At 44.2% G+C, this 25,441-nt stretch overlaps 1 protein-coding gene across 1 annotated transcript in view; it reads left to right on the top strand.

Moving 5' to 3' along the window:
* Positions 1-25,441, top strand: part of raraa (retinoic acid receptor, alpha a) — a 157,400-nt gene that overhangs the window by 38,881 nt on the left and 93,078 nt on the right. Inside the window, exon 3 of the mRNA XM_069665070.1 lies at positions 4,528-4,650. The gene's annotated coding sequence lies outside the window, so the exon portion shown is untranslated. The remainder of the gene's footprint in view (positions 1-4,527; positions 4,651-25,441) is intronic.

The following is a 25,441-nucleotide window of genomic DNA, read 5'->3' as shown; positions in this document are numbered from 1 at the left end:
CTCAAAGTCCAAAAGGAATAATTGGTATGTTGAGACCTGTAAGGGGAGATTTATCTGACTTAATAGAGGACGCAAGTGAGAATATAAGGTGTTTTTTGTTTTCTCGCATCAAATAGCTCGGTCTTTTCTTCTTCCTTCCCGCAACCCTTTGTGGCATCTAAGGTGAAAGTTTCCCATGAATAATTAAACCTAATGTTACTTTAAAAAGAAAGAAAAAGAACCAAATGGAATGGAGATTTTTATGCCTTTATGAAAGGAGAGAGGACAGTGGATGGTGTCAACACAGGGGAAGAGAGAGTGGGGATGACCCGCGCCAAGGGGCTGAGGGTGGGAGTTGAACCACCGCATGGAGGACTGTAGCCTCTGTTAATGGGCCGCCGATTTAACCACAACCAAACCCATTTAGAGTTAAGACCCAAGCTGTAATAAACCTGAATTATCATGAAATTAAATAATACGTAATAATGGTGCTCCATATTTTCTTTGAGATAACTTCTCAAATCATCGGCCTTTTTGACTTTTTAATTTCACCGGGCATGTCAGATCCTTCCCCTCCTTGGCTGATCACGGTGTGCTCAAAGTGTGTCACTGTGTTCTGTGTGTGTAATCAGTCTGCCTCTCCTTCAGGGGTTATCATGGCTGAGTGAATGTTGGCTGGCGTACAGTAGCTCTGATCACATTCGATGATGGAAATACATACCACAGAGGATTGTGTGTGTGTGTGTTTGTGTATGTGTGCATACAGATGCAGAGCAATGGTGGATTGACCCAGGAGGTCATGATAGTTCTGTTTGTGTCTCCGCCTGTGTTAATCTCTTTCTATCTACGTAAAATCCATCATTTCTTTTTTACAGCCTCCTTGTCTCCTTCTCTCATCCTCGCTGTCTCTGCCGAGTATCCTCATTGTCCCCGTTGTTTCCCTATCTCTCTTCATCTCCTCATCCCTCCTTGGCATTTGGGCCTCTAATTGAGCTGGCGTCACTTGAATACTTCATAAAGGAGGAGCAGCAGAGAATCCCTCCATTGTTTTCTGAGCCCTGCACTCTGATAGAGAGAGAGGGAGAGAGAGAGTGGGCACGGCTGCTCTCTGTGAGAGTTTAAGAGGGTGGGGGAAATGATAAATATGAACTAATATGTAATTTTATAAATGTTCATCCATTACACAATTGCAGTTTTGTTTTACTTAACTTTTTGTGTGCAGATTGCCTTGTCACAAAAAAAGATACCCATAATGAACATAATACTCTTTAATGTAATATTATGACAAGTTTTATTACTGATGCATAGTTTTGGACAGTTATCAAACAAAATATTCTTTGTTTTCAGCTTCTCCAATGTAAGAATTTGAAGGTTTTCTCAGTTTTTATAAGGGGTGGGAATCGCAGGGTAAGTCACGATACAATGCGACGCAATATGATATATGATACGATATGATACAACACAATACGACACAATACGATACAGTATGATACAACGCGATATAATACGATACTCCACAATACCACACAATACGATACAATATGATATATGATACGATTTAATACCACACATTACGATACAATACGACACGACACAATACGATACAATACGACATGATACAATAAGATACGATACAATACGATACAATACTATACAATACGATACAATACGACACGATTCAATACGATACAATATGATACGACACAATACAACACAATACGACACAATACGTTACAATACAATACGACACTATACGATACAATACGTCAAGACACAGTACGTCACGACTCAATACGACACAATACAACACAATACGACTCAATACGACTCAATACGATACGACACAATATGATACTATACAATACCACACTATACTATACAATACGTCATGATACAATACGACACAATACGATACAATACAATATGACATTGTACAATAAAATACGACACAGTATGCTACAATACGACACAATACGATACGACACTATAAGTTATATGATACGATACGATACGATATGATACAAAACAATACAATATGAAACGATACATTACGAAACGATACATTACGATACGCAAGATGCAATGATACATCACAATATCTGATTAACTGAAGAATACAAAATGCCCCTAAAAAGTTAATGTGTGGGATGAATGTATTTATACTTTGGTGTCAGTTTCACAGAATTTGACACAAACTGAGATTAAACAATGGAAGTGTTTTCAGTCGGTCCTCATTCATGTCATGAAGAAGTGATGCGGTGAGTCCAAATCGCAGGGGAATCTTTTTAGAGCACCATATATTTGTAAATTCAATATCGATATTTGGCCCCAGTCTATATATAAGTGTATTGCACGAATCAGGACAACGACATATTGCCATATCGACGAGTTAGATAATTATGAGTTCATGTCTTTATGTTTTAGACTGATGATTGAGACATTTTTAAAATTGTCGCACTTATTCTGACATTTTAAATCCAAAACAATCCTATTATTTTTTTTAAAGTAACTTGAATGAGTCAGCCTGTAGCCAGCTCATTTAATCTTTAACCGGGTGTCTTTCATGTCTTTTTTTGGAACAATTCAAGTGACGTGATTCACATTTTCATCTGCAGAAACAGATCCGCCAACACACTTTCCCAAAAAGTGAAATGAAGCAACAGCACACTCCTTTTCCAAAATGTGTTTGACAGCTACTTCTCCTCTCTAACTAATCCCAGTACACACACACACACACACACATACACACACACACACACACACACACACACACACACACACGGGCACAAACACCTTGGAACGAATCCCTGGCTGGCTCGGCGGTGCAGAGGTGCTGATCAATCAGGGTGAGAATGTGTGGTCTCCTTTTTTTTATTTGATGCGGCACATAGTTGTAATCTTCACCTTTCACTTTCTGCCTGCAAGGCCCTGGGGCAGAGTGTGTGTGTGTGTGTGTGTGTGTGTGTGTGTGTGTGTGTGTGTGTGTGTGTGTGTGAGTGAGAGAGAGAATAGGTTGAGCGAGGTTGCTTTAGTTGAGACTCAGGCTTTTTCAGGTGAGAGGCAGAGGAGGGAAAAAAGAGTGTGTGTGTGTTAGTGAGAGAGAGATGGTCTGAGTTCTCGAGTTGCTAACGGAGGGAGGACCCACTGCTGGATGCCCTACAGGCACCTAATGTAGCTCACACACACACACACACACACACACACACACACACACACACAAAACTGAAATATGAAACACTGGCAGCACACATCAGCACATACAGTACGAGATACAGAGCCCACGAGCATACACACACTGACATGTACACCAAACTGTGTGTGTGTGTGTGTGTGTGTGTGTGTACATGTCTTTGTTCTGTCTGGCTGTCCTCTTGGCACGTAAATCATAATGGATCTCATTATCCAGCCGGGCTGACTTGGTGGGGCCTGTCTGGCTGGAGATGATAGCTGGATGGCTGAGGGGTTACCACTGCACACACACACACACACACACACACACACACACACACACACATGCACACGCAGCTCATCCGTGTTTGCACGTTATAAAGCTGCTGTAGCGTCTGCAGGAGCATATACATTTCATTCTCACTCGTCAAACATCATCAGAAGGAGAGACAGCTACACACACACACACGCACGCACGCACGCACACACACACACGCACACTCTTCTGTGTTTGCAGCCCAGACACAATGGACATTAGTGGCTCAGCTTGCCGTCAGACAGAAGGGGAAGTGATGCAGAGCAGAGGGAGGGACGGATGAAAAATGGAACTTATCCTCTTACTCCCTCTCTCTACTCATCTCCCCCCTCCCTCCTTTCCTCCCTCCCCTTTCCTTCTCTCTCCCCCGTCTCCTATCCGTCACTTGTTTGGAGGACACCGGCAGATGCGGATTTGTCCCTCGAGGTGAGCGGGCCATCTTTTTCCCCCCTTATCACAGCGCGGTCTCCCACACAGGACGCAAGCAAACCATGAATCACCGGTACGAGCCATGCAGAACACATCGGCTGCGAGGCGGAGAGAGAGAGAGGGGGGAAAAAAAGAAGTTGTGTCCCTGTAAATCACATATTTTGCAACACACGCTGCAGCCGCTGCGTATCCGAGCAGTGCTGGCTTTTCTGCTGTGAGTACAGGCGGAGCAGGCGGCTGCTCGTAACACGGTTAGGGCCTACACCATTTGTCTGGACATGACCATTACCCGAGCCAATTACTGGCTGCTGTACAGGCCGCTCGCCAACAAGCTAATGTTTTCCCGTCATGCCTGCCCCCACCCACAAACCCCTCCCCTTACAAACACACACACATAAGCAGAAAGAGGGGGGAACAGATAGAGAGGAAGGATGAGGAGCCTGAGGCAAAATCCCCCCCCACCCCGCCCGACTGACTGACTGATACAGCTAATAAACTTTCATTTAAGCTAATGTTCCCCTTTTCTCTCTCCCCTCCTTCTCCTCTCTCCTTCTTTATCTCTCCTTTCACTCTCTATTTTTACACCCTTCATTTCCACTCTCCTCCTCTCTCTTTTTTTCCCGTCTGTGCACCAGAAGAAGGGCTCGTCCGAGCAATCGATGTGGGCAGTCCACCAGCCGGAAGCCCAGTTGGCCGAACAGCACACCACTCAATCAGTCTGAACAGCAACACAAAGGGGCTGCTGGCGACCGACAGAGGTAGACACACTCTCTAACTGGACACTTTTTATAAATCATACCCTGCAACAGCTACGAATGTGATACACCGAGTTTTAGGAATCAAAGCAAAGCCAACAACAACACATCTCAGATCCAGTTTTTAAAATAGCTCCGTCTGGCCGGAGCGTTTTGGCTCACGTCTCCTCGACACTGCCAAACCTTCTATCTCCGAATACTCTAGGTGCTACGCTAATTAAACTTCCAGACAAAGCAACTCCGCTATTTATAGCAGCTTTGTCTCACACCACGTTTGCTTCAGTGTGTACACGTGTGGTTCGGTTACCGTGTCCGTGCGTGTTGACAGTGGGCATGCTCACTGCAGCCACACTGCTCACCGCTGCTGCACTTTCACGCTCTACAATGCTTGTACTTCTCCCATTTAAATTTTGTAAAGACCACAACCTTGGTTTTCTCTCCAATAATTGCCTGCAGTTCAGAACAGTATTTACAAATCCTATTTTTGAATGACAGTTATTTTCAAGGCTGAATTTGTTTGTCCCAAAGTCCCCAGTGCTGCCTTCAAAAAGCTCATGGTTCAAAGTAGGCAGGCAAAGATTGACAACATTGTCCACAAAAATTGATTAGAAAATGAGTCGCCATTGCATTAGTCGGTTATGTTTTTCATGCTGTGCGCAGACATAACATCGTTTCCGGAGCTGAGTTCTTGAGGGATGAGCCATCTCGCATCCTTACTATCTCTGCTGAGAGTTGTGCATGCAAAACAGCGACTGGGAAGCGATGGCACTATCCAATCCAACTTTATTTGTAAAGCACTTTAAAACAACCACAGAGGAACAAAGTGCTGTACAGAAGAATAAAAGACACAGCTCACACAAGGCATACGATACAAATAAATAAATAGAAATAGATAAAAATACATAAAAAGTTTAAATAAAATAAAAAGACATTAAACACAAATCAAATCAACATCTTAAAAGGTGTCAAGGAGAAGAGGTGGGACATTAGACATTAAAAAGACATTAAAGGCATTAAAAACAGACAGTGAAGAGGCCTGTCTAATGTGCAAAGGCAGGTCATTCCACATTCTTGGAGCCGCAGCAGCAAAGGTACGGTCCCCTCTGAGCTTACGTTTTGTTTTTGGCACACTCAGAAGCAGAGAGGAAGTGACCTTATCAATAAAAAAGAAAGTTGTCACACACAGCAGGGGAAGCCTCAATACAGACTGTCTGTGATGCATTAAGAACCGAGTCAATTGTCTTAAACAAAACACCAGGCTTGTGACAGTTTGATAGAATCATGTCTGAGAAATGCTTTCATTTGCATCTTTCACAGTTGTCTGATAATGACGCCAGCAGCCCTTGATGAAATGACACATGCAGTTTGTCCCTTTTCCACTTGCGCTCAGCTCTACGGCACTCGCGTCTGACAGCGCGAGACGTGTCATTCAGCCAGGGCTCAGATTTAGTTTTATGCTGCCTGGTTTTTTATGGAGCCACAGTATCTACAGCAGTTTGGCAGGTGGCGTGAAACCATGAGCTGAGCTCGTCTGTATCGTTACACAAAGACTCTGGAATGACACAGTTCTGATTGAAAACGGCCGAGAACTGAACAGCAGTGGAAGGGTTAATAATGCAGCAGTGTCGAATAGGAGCGTGAGGTTTAAATGTATTACAGGCGAAAGCAACATCAAATAATACAGGCATAATACAGACCAGGAGCTGGGGCTGAAGCATTTCATCCGGCTGACGCTGAGAAATAAAGAGGCGAGGCGTCGCTCCATGCTCAGTCTAAGAAACCGTAAAGAAGCATGCCAAGCCGGCCTTCAGCCTCACCAGGCGGCCGCTGCGTTTACCCCGGCGGTGTTGGCGCTTACACCAAGGAGGTAAAGCTGGGGCACGGCAGAGGTGAGCTGGAATCCCCGATAGGTGGGGGTGCAAAGTTTTATGTCCACCATGATCAAACATCACAAGATCACTTGCGGACAGTCGAAGATCCAGCAGTGTTCGGCGATCGTACACCAGCAGAGAGTTGACATTTTGAGTAATAAGTGACACAAACAGCACAAACACATACAGCGTTGGCAGGGACAGACGGCAAGCCACACACACTGGAAACGTCACCATTTCACAATACACAATATAACTTCTAAAGTCTGGGAGTGTTTCACCCTCAGTGCTGCAAAGAAAAGGATTGCCTGCAAGATTTGTAAAGTGGACCTTGCTTGAAGGAGAAGGCATGTTGGATGTGTGGATGATGTTGTATTAGCTTTTAACATGAATATAACAATGTCGTGTTATAGAAAGAACCTGACACATCTTTCTTTTATCAACTTAAGGGCCTGTGTCCGTTCTTTGCTCTGGCAGCGCCCACAACCTCAATTTCAGAGCGCTTCTCACCTGCACTTACTGTTGCTAGGTTACAAAAGCTGTGTGGTGGCACTTCCGCTTCCCCCAGTAGCGATCGATAAGTCTTAAATTACTGCTGTATGTATCGTCTCCTGGCATTAGCAGCCGCTCTACACCTAAATGTTGTACCCTTCAAAAAACAAAAGGATCAGCTTCACCTCCGCCATTGATGTTGATAAAGTTGAAATCTAAAGTCCCGCCCCTTCCTGATTTTGATTGGTCGGTGAGGGAGAAGTGACATTGATGAGCGCAGCAGTGTTCCAAAAGTTGAAGTATTTTCAACTGAGAGTGCAGTCCCAAAAATAAAAGCTGACGCTGAGGGCCTGTTTACGCTGAAAAAGCTGAACTGCGTTGGGTTTGTGTAGAAGATAGCTGCCGTTAGTGGACACAGGCCCTAACAGTCAAGAGTTAGAGCCACGCTGTGTGATTCTTCTCTCATTTACATTCTCAGTCCCTCACCTTCAAACCTTTCCCCTAGAACATTTCATCTTTTCCTCTCCTTCTTGTTCTTCCTCCCGTTATTCATCTGTTGTATCAGCAGAAGCCAAATAAGCCACAAAGTTTATTAAAAGACATATTTTTGAATGAAGTTATTTATTGTCTTTATAGTTAGTTAGCACATGCTTAAAAGAACCTACAACTAGATTTAAGAGCTGAGAGCTAAATAAGAGCCATTCAGTAACTGTCTAATCAATTATCTAATCATTTCAATAATAGATCTCGTCGTTTCAGCAGTCAAACAGTCAAAAAAACAGATACCACTAAACCCCAGAGCAATGCCTTCAAATGACTCTGAAACCAAAAAGCATTTAATTGACAATATGTAACAGAAAACCAACTTCTGTTAATGTTCTTGTTAATTTTGCCATTTCAAAAACCAATAATTTCTGCATTGTCTTTACTTTTTGCAACACGGTACATTCAAGACACCAAATAAAGAGAAAACATCAGTCTCCCAATCTTCCCTCAGTATTGCACTACATTATTTAAACAAATTGTATATTTTTCTTGGCCATTTTTAAGTTAAACATTCAGTCAAAAATTGAATTTACAGTTGGTTTCCCACCTCTGTCACACAATAATTGCTTCCTTAAGACCTGCATGTTACAAAATGTGCTACATCGTGCGGCGCCTTGCTAATTGAAATCATCTCTTCATGTGCCACAAGTCAGGATCCATTAAGACAGATTAGGACCCGACGAGTACAACGCGGCGAATCAGGGTCATCAGATGGCACAGGAGAAATCCCTGTACACGTGCTCTCTGCTGCAGAGGTGCGCTGCCAGGGAGTGAGTTAAGTACACTATCTTGCTCTCTGCTGTCAAAGACCTTTGCTCGCTTTTGATATGTGAAAGGAGAGCGTTTGATGTGTTGAGGACACTCCAGCCTGAAGTAGAATCACATCACTGACCTTCGTGCTGAACACACACTCCCGTCAGTCCAGATACTCTGACGAGAAGTGTCATCCCATCCAGAATAGGGTTGTCACAATGTGGGAATTTTAACCTTGATACGATACTAGTAAAAATGACAGAACTCTTTAGATAACACTGCTATAAAAAAAGTAGGCCTAGGCACCCAAAACTGCTCAGAGTGCTTACAAAGAAATACACTGAAACAAACCAACGCATCTGACATCTGATACTGTTCAACTCTATTTACAAATTCTATATGAAAATGTAGAATCTGTACACACGGACCGGACTTTGTATGAGATGTCTTCCAGTTTTCCATTTGTAGTAAGTTTGTAGTGCGAGTACTATTGACCAATCACGCATCAGCAGGCTGCAAACGCAGGCGGAACTTAATCCACTGTAATGACATCCCGGCTCCCATCAGCGGTCATCTGAGGGCGGCTTATTTATCTCTATAAACAGACATCTGCATCTTACAATCCGCTCTAGATCACACATTTCAAACAAATCTGCTTGACTCAGACGAAAGCCAATCAGCGTTCCGATTTCCCGACTTCCTCAAATGCATCAGAAATGATCGATTCGACTTCGGTTCAACAAATGAGCATTTTAAAAGTAGCTTTCTTCTCCTCTTGAGGACAGACATGACAAAGCTTCATTTTGACTTTTTACTGATCTGCATCGGGATGTTGAAATTTTGGTCAATCTAAGACCCGTTAAGTAAATCACAAGAAAAGGTGTTTCTTTTTCATACCGCAGTAGTTAGCCAATACATGGCGCAGGATAAAGGACAAAATTAAGACTATTGAGAGACTGAAGGAGGCTATATCCTTGCTGAAGACAGCTACTGATCAGGCCAATGACAAGCCAGCGGTGTTAAATAAGAAGCCGGCTATTCATTGACCAGCCTAGCCGGTAGCCGATCCAATGGGTTGCTATGTTAGACGCCGCCGACCTGGCCGAATGAATAGGCGGCTTCTTATGTACCACTGCTGGCCCCTCAGTGACCAGCGCTAGCTTATCATTGACCGGATCAGTAGCTAGCCTTAATTTTGTCCTTTATCCTGCGCCATAAGAGTGAAGCCTTTGTGTAACCTACTATTTACAGTGACTCACCAGAAACAGATGAACGGGCGCTCCTTCGGGGGTTTGAATGAACCGAGAAATGACGGCGTTTATTTTGCAGACATATGTAGAGAATTAGCTTCACTTTAGATCTGAACACACGGTCGCTTCTCAAGTTGCTATCTGGATTGTACACAATGCAGCTCACGGAAAAGGAAGTCTTTTATCGCTAACCGCTGGCTAAACCGGGAAATACGTCTTATATCTCGGTTTCATTGTTTTGTTTTAATTTACGACACTCGCTCTCTTCACTTCCTGTTTAAGTCACTTTGCCACGCTGCTCTCTGGCTGCAGCTTTGGATTGTTGATCGGAGTTTGTATTTGTTTAAATCACATTTTTTTATGGGTATGTACAGTGTGTCTGCATCCAAATCCCCTCCCTGCAACCTCCATGTTTAGCTTAGCACCCTTCAAACCTCGTGAATCCACATAGGTGTAACCTTGCTGGGTGCTCGTCCCCTCAGAGATTCAGGGCCCTCTGTTTCTGGAGGTGTGCCACAGCAGGCGAGGCAGACAGTCTTAGTATTTTTTAATAAGACAGCAATAACAATAAATCCTACAGGCTAATCACCCACTCGCCACTCTTCTTCTTCTCCCCCCCCCCGCCCCAAACGCAGAGCGATGCAGCATTACCCTGCTGCCGCCTCCAATTACGCCATTCATCATGCGTCTTATCTGGCCGCCGCTTTGATTGAGTGTGCAACGGGAGGCGTCGCAAACCTCTCTTCGCCAGCGTGTGTGTGTGTGTGTGTTGACAGGAATGGAGAACTGCATTTTGGAGGGGTTGTATATTATGGGATGTATTGGGATGCACGAGTGTGTGAAGAGAGGCTGAATTGCATAAAGGGTGGAGAAGTGTGTGCGTGTGTGTCGGATCTACAGGAGTGTATAAATCAAACCAGATGATCGTCCCCCCCGCTCTGATCCGAGCACATTTCTCTTCTCTCCCCTCCTACTGTCCCTGTACTTCCTTCCTCCCCCCCTTTTCCCTCCCCCTCTTCCTCTTCGTCTCCTCTGGAACAGATTTGTCTGGGGGCCCCTGTCTAATCTCCAGCAGTGCCGGGCGTTGGGAGACGGGCGACAAATTTTAATAAGCAAGCGGGCGCTGTAATTTAGCAGCCTGGGAGGGAGATTAGGCTGATTGATGCCCGGCTCGCCTAATGGTCCGGCCTACGGCTGCCGGCCCCAAATTGGTGGTAATGAAAGTTTTGTGCAAATTGAGATGGAAGAAAATACGGCGTCCTCTCATCTTCCCCTCACTCTCTCTGTCTTCATTCAATCTCTGTATTTCTCTCTCTCTGTTTCTGGCTTCCCTCTCGTCGTCTCTCAATCTTTTTCGTCTCCCTCTGTCGGATCCTCCCTCTCTCCGCTTTCTCTCTTTCACGGCTGTCCCTCATTGTCTCATCATGCTCTCTTGCCTCTTCATCTCCCTCTTCCTTTCTGCTCGCCCTGCCTCTCCGAAATCGATTCGTCCCTCCTCTTTCTCTCCCTCTGTTTTTAGTTTTTCTCAAGCACTCCTGAGTCACTTTCTGTCCCTACTTAACTCCATCTAGTAGCTTATTTACTTTTACTCACGTCCTCATTTGCTCCCTCCTCCTCCTCCTGTTTCTTGGCCGTGCCTGTAGGAGACGTACGTGTGTGTGTATGTGTGTGTGTGTGTTTTTGTGCAGATTTCTCAGTAGGTGTTCTCTGACTCGCTCCTGTGATGTCAGGACAAATTCGTCTCCATCTTCAGAGAGACAGGACGACAAGGCGGATAACTGTCTGTCTCGCTCCACCTCCAGCTCTCTCTTCTTGTGTTCCTCTGTTTCTCTCCCTCTCTCTGTGTGTGTCTCACCTGCTTTTTCTCTTCATCCCACCAAATCACTTTCAGCTGGCCTGCCGCTCTGACAGACTCCGTGTGCCAGGTATTATTAGGCCGGGGAGATTTCCAGGCCGCCTCTCAGGAGATGGTGAATACATGTTTGTGTCCAGCAGCTCGTCCCACTGGCAGACTCTGCATTATTCCATGTATTAGTCAGACAGACATGTCGGCCTTCCCATCGGTTTAGTCATAGAAATTTGGCGGGAAGTTGGAAGTAACAGAGCATATAGATGTACTTTAAGCTCCTTTAAGGAACCTTCATGTAAACAGTTTGTCTTATATCTGCTCCTGTGCTGTACATGTGGCATATCATTCTCCTAAAATCAATCTCTTCCGACCTTCTTCTGACCTCTTAACGTACCACTTACTGCGTAATGTAAACAAAGGCTCTTTCAGCAGCGTGCTGTAAATCGCTTTATACAACAATTAGTTCTGACCAAGTAATCCGATTGGATAAGAGGCATTCCACGAGTGCTGATATAGAGAACAACATCACTGGGACTTTTCACTCTGTGTATCACTCCGCCGCAGCCAGGTGTTGTGATTATTATTAATTAACATCACAGCAGACCGTGTAAGTCTGCATTAATCAAGCTGGTACCTCTGAATCACTCAGCAGACTCTTATTTCACTGGTTGCTTTTATAAATAAAACAAAGAGATTAATGTACATCATTTAAAGCAGCTGATCTGTGGTAACTAATGTTTTGGTTGCTTGGCAACAGAAGCCCAGTTTTGTTTAAGTTGTGGAACTAGTTGAGTTGGTGGAGCAAAAACGAATATCTTGTTGAATAATACTGTTACCACTATTTGCTGCCTGCGGCCTGGTGCCTACGGCCTAATCACAGCCGTGCCAATCTCGGATCCACAACGGTGAACATGCCGAGGCATGTAGCCGGCGGTTAGCGATAAATTACTTCCTTTTCCGCGTGCTGCGTTGTTCACAGAGAAAGAACCCATTTTTCTTGTGATTTACTTTAATAAACAGGTCTTATCTTTGCTGAAATTACATCATGATGCAGATTAGTAAAAAGTCAAAATGAAGCTTTGTCAGGTCTGTCCTCAAGAGGAGAAGAAAACTACTTTTAAAACACTCGTTTGTTGAACGAAGGTCGGATTGATCATTTCTGATGCATTCGAGGAAGTCGGGAAATCTGAACGCTGAACAGCTTTCGTGACACCGCGTTAAGGGAATTTATCTCAAGTTGAATTTTAGATCTAGTGCAGATTGTTAGCTGTTAGCATGCAGGTGTCTGTTTATAGAGATTAATAAGAAGCTAAATCATCATCAGATGACGCTGATGGCAGCTGGGATGTCATTACAGTGGATTATGTTCCGCCTGATTTTGCAGAACTCACCGTCCCAGAAACCCACGTCCCTGCCTACAGATTCTACATTTCTATGTCGCCATAAAAAAATAACTATTAAAAAAATAGTCATTTTCTTCCTGATTGTCTCGTTTGCTTTTCTAGGTCATATAGAGGCATCAATATTAATATCTGTTTCATAACAAGTTAAAAACTCCTCATAGTTCTTTTCAGAAGTCTTTCTGAACTTTACATGAGTATATATCTTTTTGGGCAACTTTATTTGTTTTAACCCAGTACTGCTTTAAACACATATATCTGTACTTTCTACTCCTTACATTTTTAATTTTGCATCCTTGTGCGCCGCTTTCCCAACATCCAATCCAATTTCAGCCTAAATGGAAGGACACTAACTTGATCGGTACATTTTAGAAATGTACTATACTCTCGAGCACATTTGAGAGCGCGGTTTATTTTGACTCTAAGTTCAGTAAATGGGAGGAAAAAGTTTCTACACTTTGTGAAAGTGTTGTGTTTACTTTCACCTCCTCTGCTGAGGTTTGAATCAGATTCTCATAGATGAATGCATCGTTCTCTCTGTTCCCGTAACAGCAGCTTCCTTTGAATAAATAAAGAGAATAACAATGATCGCTTCTGTGGCATCAGAGAAGAGAGTGCCACCTATAAAAACACAAACTTTATAAACATAAAAAAGAGAACAGAAGACATTGATCTTAATATTGTGCAATGAAGAGGCACTACAAAAACGGCTGCTCGGCTGCAAAGACGTCAAAGCAGAATCGACGTCGATTTCAGCCTGTGTGGGTGTATGTGGGTTTGAATGAGGCACAGGAAACTGAGGTTTCATAAGTAATGCATGAGCAAACGAGTGTCCTTACTGAATCTCTAACTTCCTCCAACTACCGCTCCCTTAGAAGAGAGAGAGAGAAAAACAGAGAAAAACTTATGAGTGCTAAATGCAGGGAAGTGGAGAGCGGCCTCGGGGAGAAAACACGAGGAGGCTGGTGGTGCGATGGAGCGGGCAGCGCTAATCCAGCCGTAATGGACGAGCAAATTAGTTTCTTTTGATATCCCCTGAGAATAGACGTAAAGGCAGAAACTCCCGTGTGATTTCTGGCCCTTTAGTTTAGCTTATGATATGTATATGTGAGTCATCTACACAGTCACGGATGTGTCTGCGTGCATGTGGGTGAGTATCCCGCTCTCATTCCCCAACAACAGAGCTTCTGTCTTCCGGCACTTTATTTTTTTTTCCCCTGTCCCCCTTTTCTCTTTAACTCCCACACATCTCTCTACTATTATCTTAAAAAAGACGTCGCTGCCGAACTCGTCCTCCTCCTCCCTCGCTGCCACCTTGAGTTACACACTGATCTATCATTAATCGCTACATTTGCATTTTCCTCCCTCTGAGGTGCTTGTGTATATAGTTCAAACTACCGCACATCATTAAACAAGAGAACATCGTGAATGCTCGCTTTGACAAAAGCGGAGATGGGTAGGAGGAGGTAATACCGCCAATGCACTTGGATTGTCCCCAATGTGAAGTCTCTAAATAAGCATTCCCTCCTCTGTTTCCCTTCAAGGCCTCCTGTAAAGAGTGTTTCCTCACTCATTGCACAACCAACGTCCTTTTGCAACAGCCCGGACATTTATTCCAAATCAAATCTGCACTCCAACCGAGGCTGGAGAGAAACCTAACAAGGCGACCAGCTTGAGTCGCGTGGCAGCCGGCTGCTTTGTTGATTGCTCACCAAAGTCTGCGGTCGGGATCCCAAACAACACAATATAACCTCGCCATACAGCTGCCTGACTGCCATGTGGTTGAAGAGCTGCTGTGCGGCCTCTCTCCACAGGAGCTGTTAAGCCTTTGTACGGTTCACACCCGGGGCCGGCCAAAGTGGTTTGTTAGAGTTGATTGTTTATTTTCTTGAGGGGAGGATTGTATGTGCGAGACGGCTGACGGAAACACGGGATGTGGCTTGGGCCGTAAACTCGTGGGAATTCCGAGTTCCTGGTTTTATTTTCTGCAGTTGTAGCTCGTTGAAAGCGTCCGGTGGTTGAGGCGTGGAGCAATTTGGCTCTTCTCAGCACATTGCACAAGTTTTTCATGCTGCTAGCTGTTACTTGGGAGGCCATTTTAATAAATAGATAAACCCTTGGGACTCTGGAAACAATGGATAATGGTTGGCTGCTCCCTCTGCTATTTTGTCTCCTGCCTTTGCCTCAGTGGATCTTGATTTCTGGACGCTTTCTTTGAGGGTACTTTGATTACCTACCTCCCATGATACAGGCTACTAGAGGGGCAATAATGCAACAAACCAAGCCTCCGCTCCTCTCTGAATGCTCTCCTCCCACCGCATAGTTTTAAGGCTGATGATGCTGTGAGATATTAAACGGGCTGACGGAGCGCTTTGATGTTCCTCTCCATGATGGTATAGGCTGCAGGAAAAAAGGGGGTGGATGTGGAGATGTGGAGATGCGAAGCGTGGGTGGGGGTGCTGATGGGAAAGAGACGAATGGCGTGCCACCGTCAGAAGTGGTCATGTGCTGAGGAAGGAGTAAAAGGGAGAATGAGAGAGGAGGATGGAAGGAGGGCTTGACTGATTAACCTGTTTACCTCCCTGAAAATGCTCCGGGCGCCATTCTGATTAAAGTTCAGTCTTTCATCTATCATCGCCGCGGCCGGCCTGAACCCTCAGAGCTGCCGATACCAAACGCCATCAAAGCGTTCGAGCCAACACCACAAACTCTCTTGATTAGGCATTTCATTTGCAACACCTCCTTCCTCGCCAAATCTCACCTCCTTATGATGCACTTCTTTCCCTGATACATTTCGAGTTTGTATGTCACTCTTTATCTTCTCCTCCCACTCTGCTTCTAAGCCGCTTCCACTCAAGACTCACTGCTTGTGCGCCTCAGCCTGTTTCCTCCACTGATGTGCTTTCCCAACTCAAGGCTTTTAGCACCTACAGCATAATACGATTACACCCGTTTGGGGACGCGATATTGTCAACGGCTTTCTAAAAATATCCCTCCAGTCCACTCGCGGCAGCGCGGGAGCTCTGCTGCGAGTGGACTGAATGCAGCGGCGGGCAGAGGCAGCGCTGCACACAATGTTCTGGCCAGTCATGCACAAATGTTAGCCCTTTAAAAGCTTTTTGCACCGTCATAGAGCCAGTGTGTTCGAGGACAGCAGGATGGGAGAGTAGAAGACAGGGGTTGGCAATTAGGCAGGGCGATGGAGCTGAGGGGTTAGACAAGGCGAACAGGTGCAGTGGAGATGAAGGCTGACTCTCCTTAAAAGCACAACAGCACGAGGTAGGGATCGTCCAGAAATGACATATGTTTACTTTCAATTGCAAAAAGCCCTCTCGCATCCATAGTATTATGACGGGTGGTGGGAAAGGAGGAGGTAGATGATGTTATCGTGAAGCAACAAGGTCAGTCAGGGAGAAGGAAGAGTGGATGGGTTGGACAACAAACCGTAGGACTTTATTATGAGAGACTGATGTTTTTTCCAGTGTAACACCCAAAGTCATGCTTTTGGCGTTGGTTAAGCGCAGAGGTTAAATCAGCCACCCATGTACAGAGGCCGTACTCCCACACTCCAAAACATGTATTTTTCCAAACTCTAACCAAGTCATGATTGTGCCAAAACCTCACCAAACCGTAACCATAGCTTTTTTGGATTACAAAAGTGCTTCAGTTTTCCAAGAGTGATTTGTAAGGGTTTTGGGGACACAGTGGGAGTCAGTCTGAAAATGTTGTTTACTTTAAGGCACTTTTGGTTTTGGAATTAACCCTTCGCTAAGTCCCGTCCCCCTTGGTTACTGTTGCCATGCCTGTCAATGCTTTCGCACCAGCATGTAAATATTATGGCAAGCCCGAAAATCTTAAATGTTTGCCACAACGATGGCACAAACATCGGTGGTGGTAGCGAAGGCCAGACAGGATCGCAGGCGGAGACCAGTTGACTATCTTGCGCAGTTTATAATCCATGTCCGACATCTCTCCTCTTGAGTTTGACTTCGGAAAAGCAAAAAACATGACACCCCCACTCAAAACTTTGAGGAAATCTGCTCACGGACTTGCAAATTCCATATGTTTCGGCATTTCACCTAATTTTGAATCTTGATGGTTGCTAACGTAGGATTGGACAGTGGCCGTTCAAGGGAGGGGCTTACCTTTTGCCTTTATTTGATAGCATAGTGGAAGATACAGGAAAAAAGTGGAGATGAGATGCACTTGAACGAAGGACCGATGCATTGAGGCCTCAGTATCTGTACATTGGGCGAGTTCTGTACCAAAGGAGCTACCCGGCGCCCCTTCTGTCTGCCAAAAGTAGAAAAACGGTAACAAAAAAAAGTCTTCATCTTTGTTTTGAAGCAACAGAACGCCGAGAGGTGAAACCAGGATTGTTAAAGAACCAAAGATACAGAAATGTGTCTGTCATACTCTTATTAACTCTGTGCCAGGCTGCCTGACTCCTCTCTGCATCACATCCAAAGTGCGGCTGCTATATATAAATATGTTTATACATTAAAACATGTATTAAGATTAAATGTCTGCTTGGTCTTCTAAATATAATTTCAGCACCGGAGCTTTTCATAGTATGACCTGGTTTCACTTCCTGTCACATGACACAGAACCAGTCACAGTTCTTGCTCTCCATAGGATGATTATTAGATAGTAATTTCATGTAATTTTGTTTTAGATATAAGGCTTTATATTAATATTTCATATCCATGCTAGAATTCTGCAACATGTGAAACATGTTAATAGATCTGTTGTTGCCCAGCCACAGATATTTGCAAACTCATAGTGATGATAGAACAGGATCCCTTGGGGGCTCGTACTCTTCAGCGCACTCTGACAACTCAAATAATATATCAATAATATTGAATCCGAAGCTGCGATGTTGGATTTGCTACCACCCAAAACACTCCACCAACTCAGCTGGACTCCTCCGCTGATTCCAAGACTCGTCCTTCCCAGTGTTGATCCTCTGAGATCTCTCCTCGCTCCGCGTCTCTGCGATGGGTGGCAGTAAATTAGGTCAGTTCTGCGTTTGATCATGCTTTCACTCGTTCCCGTGGAGCCGTTCCAACCCTTTTATTTAAAAAAAAAAATGTGTCTTTGTTTTTGCTTCTCGTTTCTCTGTCTCTTTCTCTAATCCTCTCTCACTTTATCTTCCACATTCTGTCCTCCCTCCTGCCAGTGAAAGTTGACTGAAAACACATGGGCATCGGCCTGCCTGGTCATGCCTCAGCACACGATCCTGGCTGTCAGTCGGGCCAAACACAAAACACAAGCAGCTTTCACTACAGTTACGCTTCCAGCTCTGTGTTTACAAAATGCCAATATCAACACAGACTCCACTTGTTTAGTAAATTAAAAGTTTCTACCACAAGGAATGACTTAATTATTTGTATTTTCTGTAGTTAGTTTGTTCTTTAGTTTGTTTGATGCCTAATTTATCTTAAAGCAGGAAGAAGTGGTGCAGGATGAATCGTATTTTCATCGTCAGTGCAAAATAAAGCATGCTTTAAAATGCAACCAATAAGAGACAAATATTTTATATCAAGGCGGCATGCATTCACACTCGGCATGGAAATATATTTGATCAAATGGAACCCTATATGCATTGATCACGTGTTGACACCATGTGGCAAAACGGATGAAGCTGGCTAGCCGTTAGCTACCTTGGGATCAGTTGGTGTCAAATTGGTGGCAACTGTGAGGCTAACTAGCAAGATGGCTAATGAAATGTGGCTATTTATAATTATTTAGAATAGTTTTGGAATTGTGTTAAAACAATACTTTTAAAACAGGCCACACAACAGAAAGTCATACAAACTTTGTTATTTATCCCACATGACTTTTGCCTCTTTTACACTGCCAGTTCAATTACTCCGGATTACTACGCCTCGTCCTCTATGTAAAACGCATTAAGGCGGAATGGTGGGGCGAAGTCACTCTGCCTCTGAGCCGGCATCAAAGGTAGTAACAGAGGCGAAACCGGCAGGACGGAACAGCGCAGTGTGTGTGTAGCTGGGTTTACACGCACACTTTTTTGGCATTCAGATTGAAATCATTACGATTGAAGATTTCAGATCAACTGTTTACATGGGGTGTGATCCATTACGATCTGGAGTTGACATGCGCCGACGCATTTAATCGGAACAGCTGTGCGACATGCACATTATGCATTCGGTCCTACGCGTTTTCTATCAGCTCAATGCGCAGAAGAGCACAGTCAGGACGTAATCGGGTCAGGTTGTTGCCATGGTGCAATTTTTCATTTGATCGGTTTATGAAAGCCACCCCTCTGCAAACGGTTGAAATTTCAATCGGTTTGGTCCTTTTTATCCTGATGAGGCGTTTATATGGAGCATCTTTATTTGGTTTGGGCTTTTATCGGAATATTAGGCTCTATGTAAACCCAGCTTATGTGAAGCATGCACTGTTTGTTTACACCTCGCGCACGTTTTGCTTCCAAAAAGCCGGAACACTGTATAAAAACACACAGTGGGGCGGCTTTACTCTGGTGTTGTTTGGTGTAAAGTAAAATGGCGTGATGGCGGATAACGGCGGAGCTTTGTTACGGCACTGTGGTGGAATTGCGCTATTAAAGAATGTGTTTGCACATCACAGATTTTCCTATTTTCATGCAGCTCTGAAAGAAGGTTGCAAAGGACTGGATGGAAAATATTAAGATTTCCACATTTGTTATTTTTGTGTCTATTTATCACTTCTATGCACGCACAAATGTGGCTTCTTGTTGTTCCATTTTGAGCTGATGAGGACATCTGTGCGTTGTCGGGCACATCTGTGTACACAAAATGATCTTAGGGAGTGCTATTATTGCTCTACATGGACCCTAACCCTGAGGGCAACAGGAGCGGGTTTAGGTGATTTCACTGCTGCACAGACGGCCCTATATGATGCTCCAGCCGCCTGTGATGGACTGATTTAATCCTACTGATGGTGCTCATAAGACACAGGAAGAGGGGCAGACATCTGTGCGCGTGCACACACACACACACACATGGCGTCACCCTTCAGTCATACATGTGGACACTGTGTGTGCTTTTGTGTGTGTGAAGCGCAGAGGTCAGCAGGGCTAACGCAGTCCCCTGGCTGTTCTCAAGGTTAATGTGGGACTGACAGCGGCTGCTATTAGCGGCCTTCAGATGGTCTCCACCCCCATATGCGAAGCTGATTCATCCTCGGTGGCAGCGGTGCATTAAGATGTAACAGCCTCACTCCCAGGTGTCACTCACCCCTTTAGACAGGGCCCACATCATAATTTTACATTTCCTATTAACTCGTATTGTCTCCTCTCCTCCACGATGGTCCATTAAAGGGATCCGAGGCGCCGTTACCTCCTCATTCTCACGTGTCACTCAATTCTTCCTATATGTCATTACTTGCCATTGTCTGTTAATTGAAATACCGCACACATTGTCTGTATGGTCCATTAAAGGGACACGAGCCTTGTTCCTAAGTGTCGCCGCTGCTTTAGGTGCAAGCTCATTAATTTTCATCGTCTGTGTTTGACTTCCACGCGCAGCCCGGGGCGGGGTGGGGCCAAGCCGAGCCGGGGAGGAAATACCATCAAGAAGAAATGCACAGTGGCGTGTTGAAGATCACCCAAACCATCCAGAGCTCATTTACATTTTAATTCAAAGACATTAAGCAGATGCTCTTATCAAGTGCAGGTGGATGTTTGGTGTGTTGCTCAAGGACGCTTAGGTGAGGAGGGTCGTGTGAAAGCAGTCAGATTAAGCCAGTTTTCTGTCCTTTACTGCATCTAAATGTCAAAGTATTGCTCCTGTTCTTTAAAGTAGATCAGAATTTGTTGTTAGAAATACTTTAGAGTCTTTATCTTGTAACTGATTTCAAAATGACCAGTGCTACGTATCCTGATAAGCAACACTGGCAGAGGGTGGAGAGTGTGTGTGTGTGTGTGTGTGCGCATGAAGAGTGATGATGTTGTTGACTCACTGTCGGCCAGATGCCAATCAATCAATTAACCAATCAATAGTCATCTGGTGAGCGCCTGAGGACACCGGGGAAAATCTCCCAGAAACACTCGAATCAATTACTTTTCGCCTCAGCCGCAGACTCACACACAGGTGCGCAAAAAACACACACACACACACATATATGATACAGTTATATATTTATACGTATGCAGGCTTACATGTTGAAGTCCCGCCTCCTTCTTCTTCCACATAGCCAAACTCCCAGGCATCAGATTGCAGTGCCATGGGAAAAAGAAAAATGAGTAAATTCTGTCTCCCCCCTCATTCCTCATCCCCTTCTCTCCTCCCCCTCCTCTCTCTCTCCCCGTCCTCTAATGGAAAGCAGCATTCCCTGGCTGCCGTCAGCAGCTATAACCAGCTATACTGTAACACAGTTAATAGATAGGCCTGGCAGCTTATGGAGCCCATGCATTTTTAAATGTGAGTTTTATGACTCCTGGAGAGCGGGGGAGAGAAGAGAGGGAGGGGATACGCCTGATGTTTGCTCCTTGTGTGTATGTGAAAGGAGAGAAGATGGAGTATGAAATATTACTGTCACTGTTTTTTCTTTTTCCTTTCTTTTTTTCTTTTTTGGAACGATCTTGCACCGACTTTTTAACTCTTTTATAACTCTTACTTTCTTAATCAAACACTCAAGGATCCCACAGCCTTTTTCTGTGATTGTTGCGGCCTTCCTGACTTCGCTGCAGCTTTGTCCCACTGTGTAATATATGACACATCCACTTTGAGCGAATACAGCCATGTATTAGCTGAGTTAATTGTTTGTATTCTGACATCACTTGCGGTTGATTTCTGTGACAACATGCCAAATACAATGTGTAAAAACGCAGGAAAACTGAGATTTTGTTTTGGCTGCTGCGCTTATTTAAGGGCCTGTGTCCACTAACAGCGTTTTTTTTTTGTGCTGGCAGCACCCATGACCTCAATTTCAGAGCGCTTCTCACTGGCGCTTACTGTTGCTAGGTTACGAAAGGTCCCTGCGGGCATTTCCGCTTCTCTTGGTAGTGACCGATAAGTTTGTTTTAAACTACTCTGTTTTCTTAATATATGCTTTTATTCAAGGAACTTTTACAAAGAGAACGGCAGCTCCAGACCTGGAAATTGTACCTTTGAAACAACGAAAGGGTTAGCTTCTTTTCCGCCAGCGTTGTTGACAAAGTCGGTGAAGGAGAAGTGACATTGATGTGCGTGGTAGTGTTCCAAAAGTTGAACTATTTTCTAAAAAGCACTGGTTTTGTGTAAAAAAATAGCGCAAAAAACACTGTTTGTGGACACAGGCCCTAAAAGCATTGATAAGAGACAGGTGGGATTACATCACTATGCAAACACTCTTTGAGATCAGTGCTGTAACACAGAAACAGCCTCTGGTTGGAATGTTAGGAACACAACCTCTGATTGGGCAACAGACTCAACACAAGGCATCAGAAAGTGGCTAAGTGGATGACTAATAGTTTTAAAGACGGGATGAATGAATGAATGATGCCTTACAGCGAAGAAAGTGCGTCTCTAACATCCAGCATTCAAAATTATAGATGGCCTCTGATGTTTTATGGGTCGCGGAGCTACTTTCAGTAGGTCGCAGATGTGTGCTTAAAAAATAAAAGTTGTTGCAAAGAGTCTATGCTGCGCTTTTATTTTGAAGGACATGGGTATTGTACGATGTGCCTGCTGTTATAGTGTAGTTCATTCAGGTAGCTACAGTTATATTTACATTCTTGCACCATTTTTCTTTAAAGAAATTTAAGTGGTTGTCAGAAATTTGGGTCGCGATTTGTCATTAAGGAGGTAGTGGTGGGTCCTGAGGCTAGACCAGTTGAGAACCATTGTTTTATACAACATTGCAGACCTCAGGGGATCAGTATTTTAATATCAAAGATGTGAGTTTGGTGACAGACATGAAGACGCACGCTGGGGAAATAGGATAATCGGTGGGAAAATTGGAATGGGACCACAGTTGCATGGTCACAAAAACATTTTTATGGTCATTCTTTATAAATTAAGCTAAATCCAGCTGTTTTTCTTACATTAATCCCATATATATACATATACACACATGTGACCTTTGGGCAAGCAACTCAATGTCACACAAACACACATGGTGTTTGTTAGCTTATGTGTTTGTGTCCTAGAGAGGTCAAAGCATGTCGACCACCACTCTGCAATATTCATCTGCGTCTGCCCTGACCCACAAACCCCTACTCTCCACTGTTCCATAAACACACATGAATACACACACACACACACACACACACACACACACACACACACACAGAGGGACAGGCAGCGCTCTAAGTGATCTAAGCCCCACATACTGCTCCTGCCGGCCTGCTCGTCAGCCTGATGGCACCAGTCTGCAGCTATGGAAATGTGCATTTCCCCCTCCAGGAAAAAGAGGAGTGACATGCAGCATGAAGCGCAGTTTGCTCGCGGGCATGAAGGGCAGACTAAACCACAAGAGGCTGCAGCGCCGGGTGATGCTGTCATGTGACGTGTGCCCGCGCTGGTGGAGAGCCGACGATCGCACACGCTGCGGCTCACATGGAAATTTCATCCCGTATTGATTTGCGGGGAGAAACACGACTGCGTCCTGAATAAGTGCAGAGTGCTGATACTGGTGTGTTTTATAGCTGGCGTGTTGTCACTCACTTAACCACACTGCTGCAGATAACAGTGAGCTGTGGTCACTGGAGCTCTGACCCTCAGAGTTGACTTTATCGGTGGTGCAGCGCTCATTCAAAGTGAGTGAGTGTTAGGTTAAGGCTATTTATGGTAGCATTTTATGAGGCCTATTTAACAGATACAAAGGTAGTCACTAACACCCAGGGACGACACCGCTGTGAGGTTATTTAGAAAGTATACATTGAATGAAAAGTGCCTGCAGTATGAGTGGGTAGCTGCTTTTGTTAAACACAATGTGCTTCAATATGATTTGTTTTCCAAGGACACTGAGGAAAATCTGAGCGTGATGGATGTATAATAATTCTAGGGCCGTACAAGACGCGTACTTTCCTGAGTTTCTCTTGACGATTTCCAGGTGCTGATTGAGCTCAGATTTCCAAACACCCTGGGAGACATGATTAATGTACATTGGACACTGCATGCTTATCATTATTGATTGCAGCGCTGATCAATTTCCTCGTCAATAGCTTTTGTTTTTTTGTTTGTGTGTTGTTCGGTTCTGCTGTGAGAACATTTTATGCTCTGTGAGTTTCCTTATTTCACTATCCGTAAAATGTCTTTTGTTTTGTTTTGTTTTGTGTAATCTGTATCTTCTGTAGATGAATTGATGGAAGGAGTTAGAGAGTGGAGAAGTGCGTTGCTTGGTAGAGATAGACCGATATGGTTTTTTCAGGGCCGATACCGATACCGATTATTAGTAGTCAAGGAGGCCGATAACCGATATTTGGAGCCGATATTCATTTGCAGTAAAAGTGAAAATAGTGGCGTCAAAATTTTGAATAATACAAACTCCAACACTTAACTTTGTTTAAATGCCTTTAAGCATATGTTTATTAAACAAACAAACAAAAAGCGCAGGGAGTTCCCAGGGTGAGCAGCATCTCTTATAAAGTTAACTGAACATTTAAATAAATAAATCAATAACTTCCTGAAGTTTTATTAAGTAAATAAAACAAAGTTAAATAAAATTTGCAAAGAAATGAACTTTTTCTCCTCTCAGCCGTGTGTGTGAGCACTCTTATCGGCCGTTGGATAAAAAACATTTTAAATTTTAAAAAAAAGAGGCCGATGCCAATATGCGGCAAAATGCCAAATATCGGCCCGGCCGATAATCGCCCTATTGCTTGGCAACATTCGCCGCTTTGTGAGTGCATAATAAGACCGGTGTTAGTTAGGCTTGGTGCACTTGCTGTAAATTCGAATCAAGAAGTAGCTCCTAGCTAAGGCTGCATTCGTACTGCAGGCCTTCATGCTCAATTCCAATTAGGGTCTAATGTCCGATTTTATGGGGTCACTGTTCATATCTATTTTAACATGTGACCAGGTCAAATATCGTGTGAATGTGTGAAAGTGTTTCAGCTCACGTCACTCCTTTTTTCTACGATATCCTTTAACTAGCTCGGGATTGAAGCCGGTAACTGAACCACAGATATTCAACCGACGAAACGCTAAACGAGTTAAACATCCGATGATTTAGGGTCAGTCGGGTTTATTGTTATTGCTGATTGTGTTGGAAATAAAGCAAAATTAAAGCCGCGCTTGGCCTCCTTACACATCGGTGGTTTCAGCGAGCAGAAAGCAGCGTCAGTCTTCTGTGAGAGCTTTTCAGCAGGGGATGCTGCAGGGCCGCGTGCACATCGACTCTTAACGGTTTCCCTAAAAAACAAAAGCCTCCTCGTTGATTTGATGAAGTCGGGCAGGTTGGGGACAAAGCTGATGAGCGAATGTGTGCTTTGGCAAAAAATAATCCTTCTCGGGAAAAGTAATCAAACATGTGCAAGAACACATCGCTGGATGATTGCTTGGTTACATGAAGGACATATTTGGACTGTTTACCTGCCAACGGCAACAAAGAACATAAAGCTGTTGTCAAAGACTTAAAGAGTTGTAAAATCTTCTTTGATCTTAGAGTTGTGTTAGAGCAGAGAGAGTCTAAAGCTCCACG

This window comes from Semicossyphus pulcher, unplaced genomic scaffold (genome assembly GCF_022749685.1).
Source record: "Semicossyphus pulcher isolate SPU_LCO1_2020_fin unplaced genomic scaffold, fSemPul1.0.p SCAF_16, whole genome shotgun sequence".
Classification (NCBI taxonomy): domain Eukaryota; kingdom Metazoa; phylum Chordata; class Actinopteri; order Labriformes; family Labridae; genus Semicossyphus; species Semicossyphus pulcher.
This window is presented reverse-complemented; position numbering and strand designations above follow the sequence as displayed.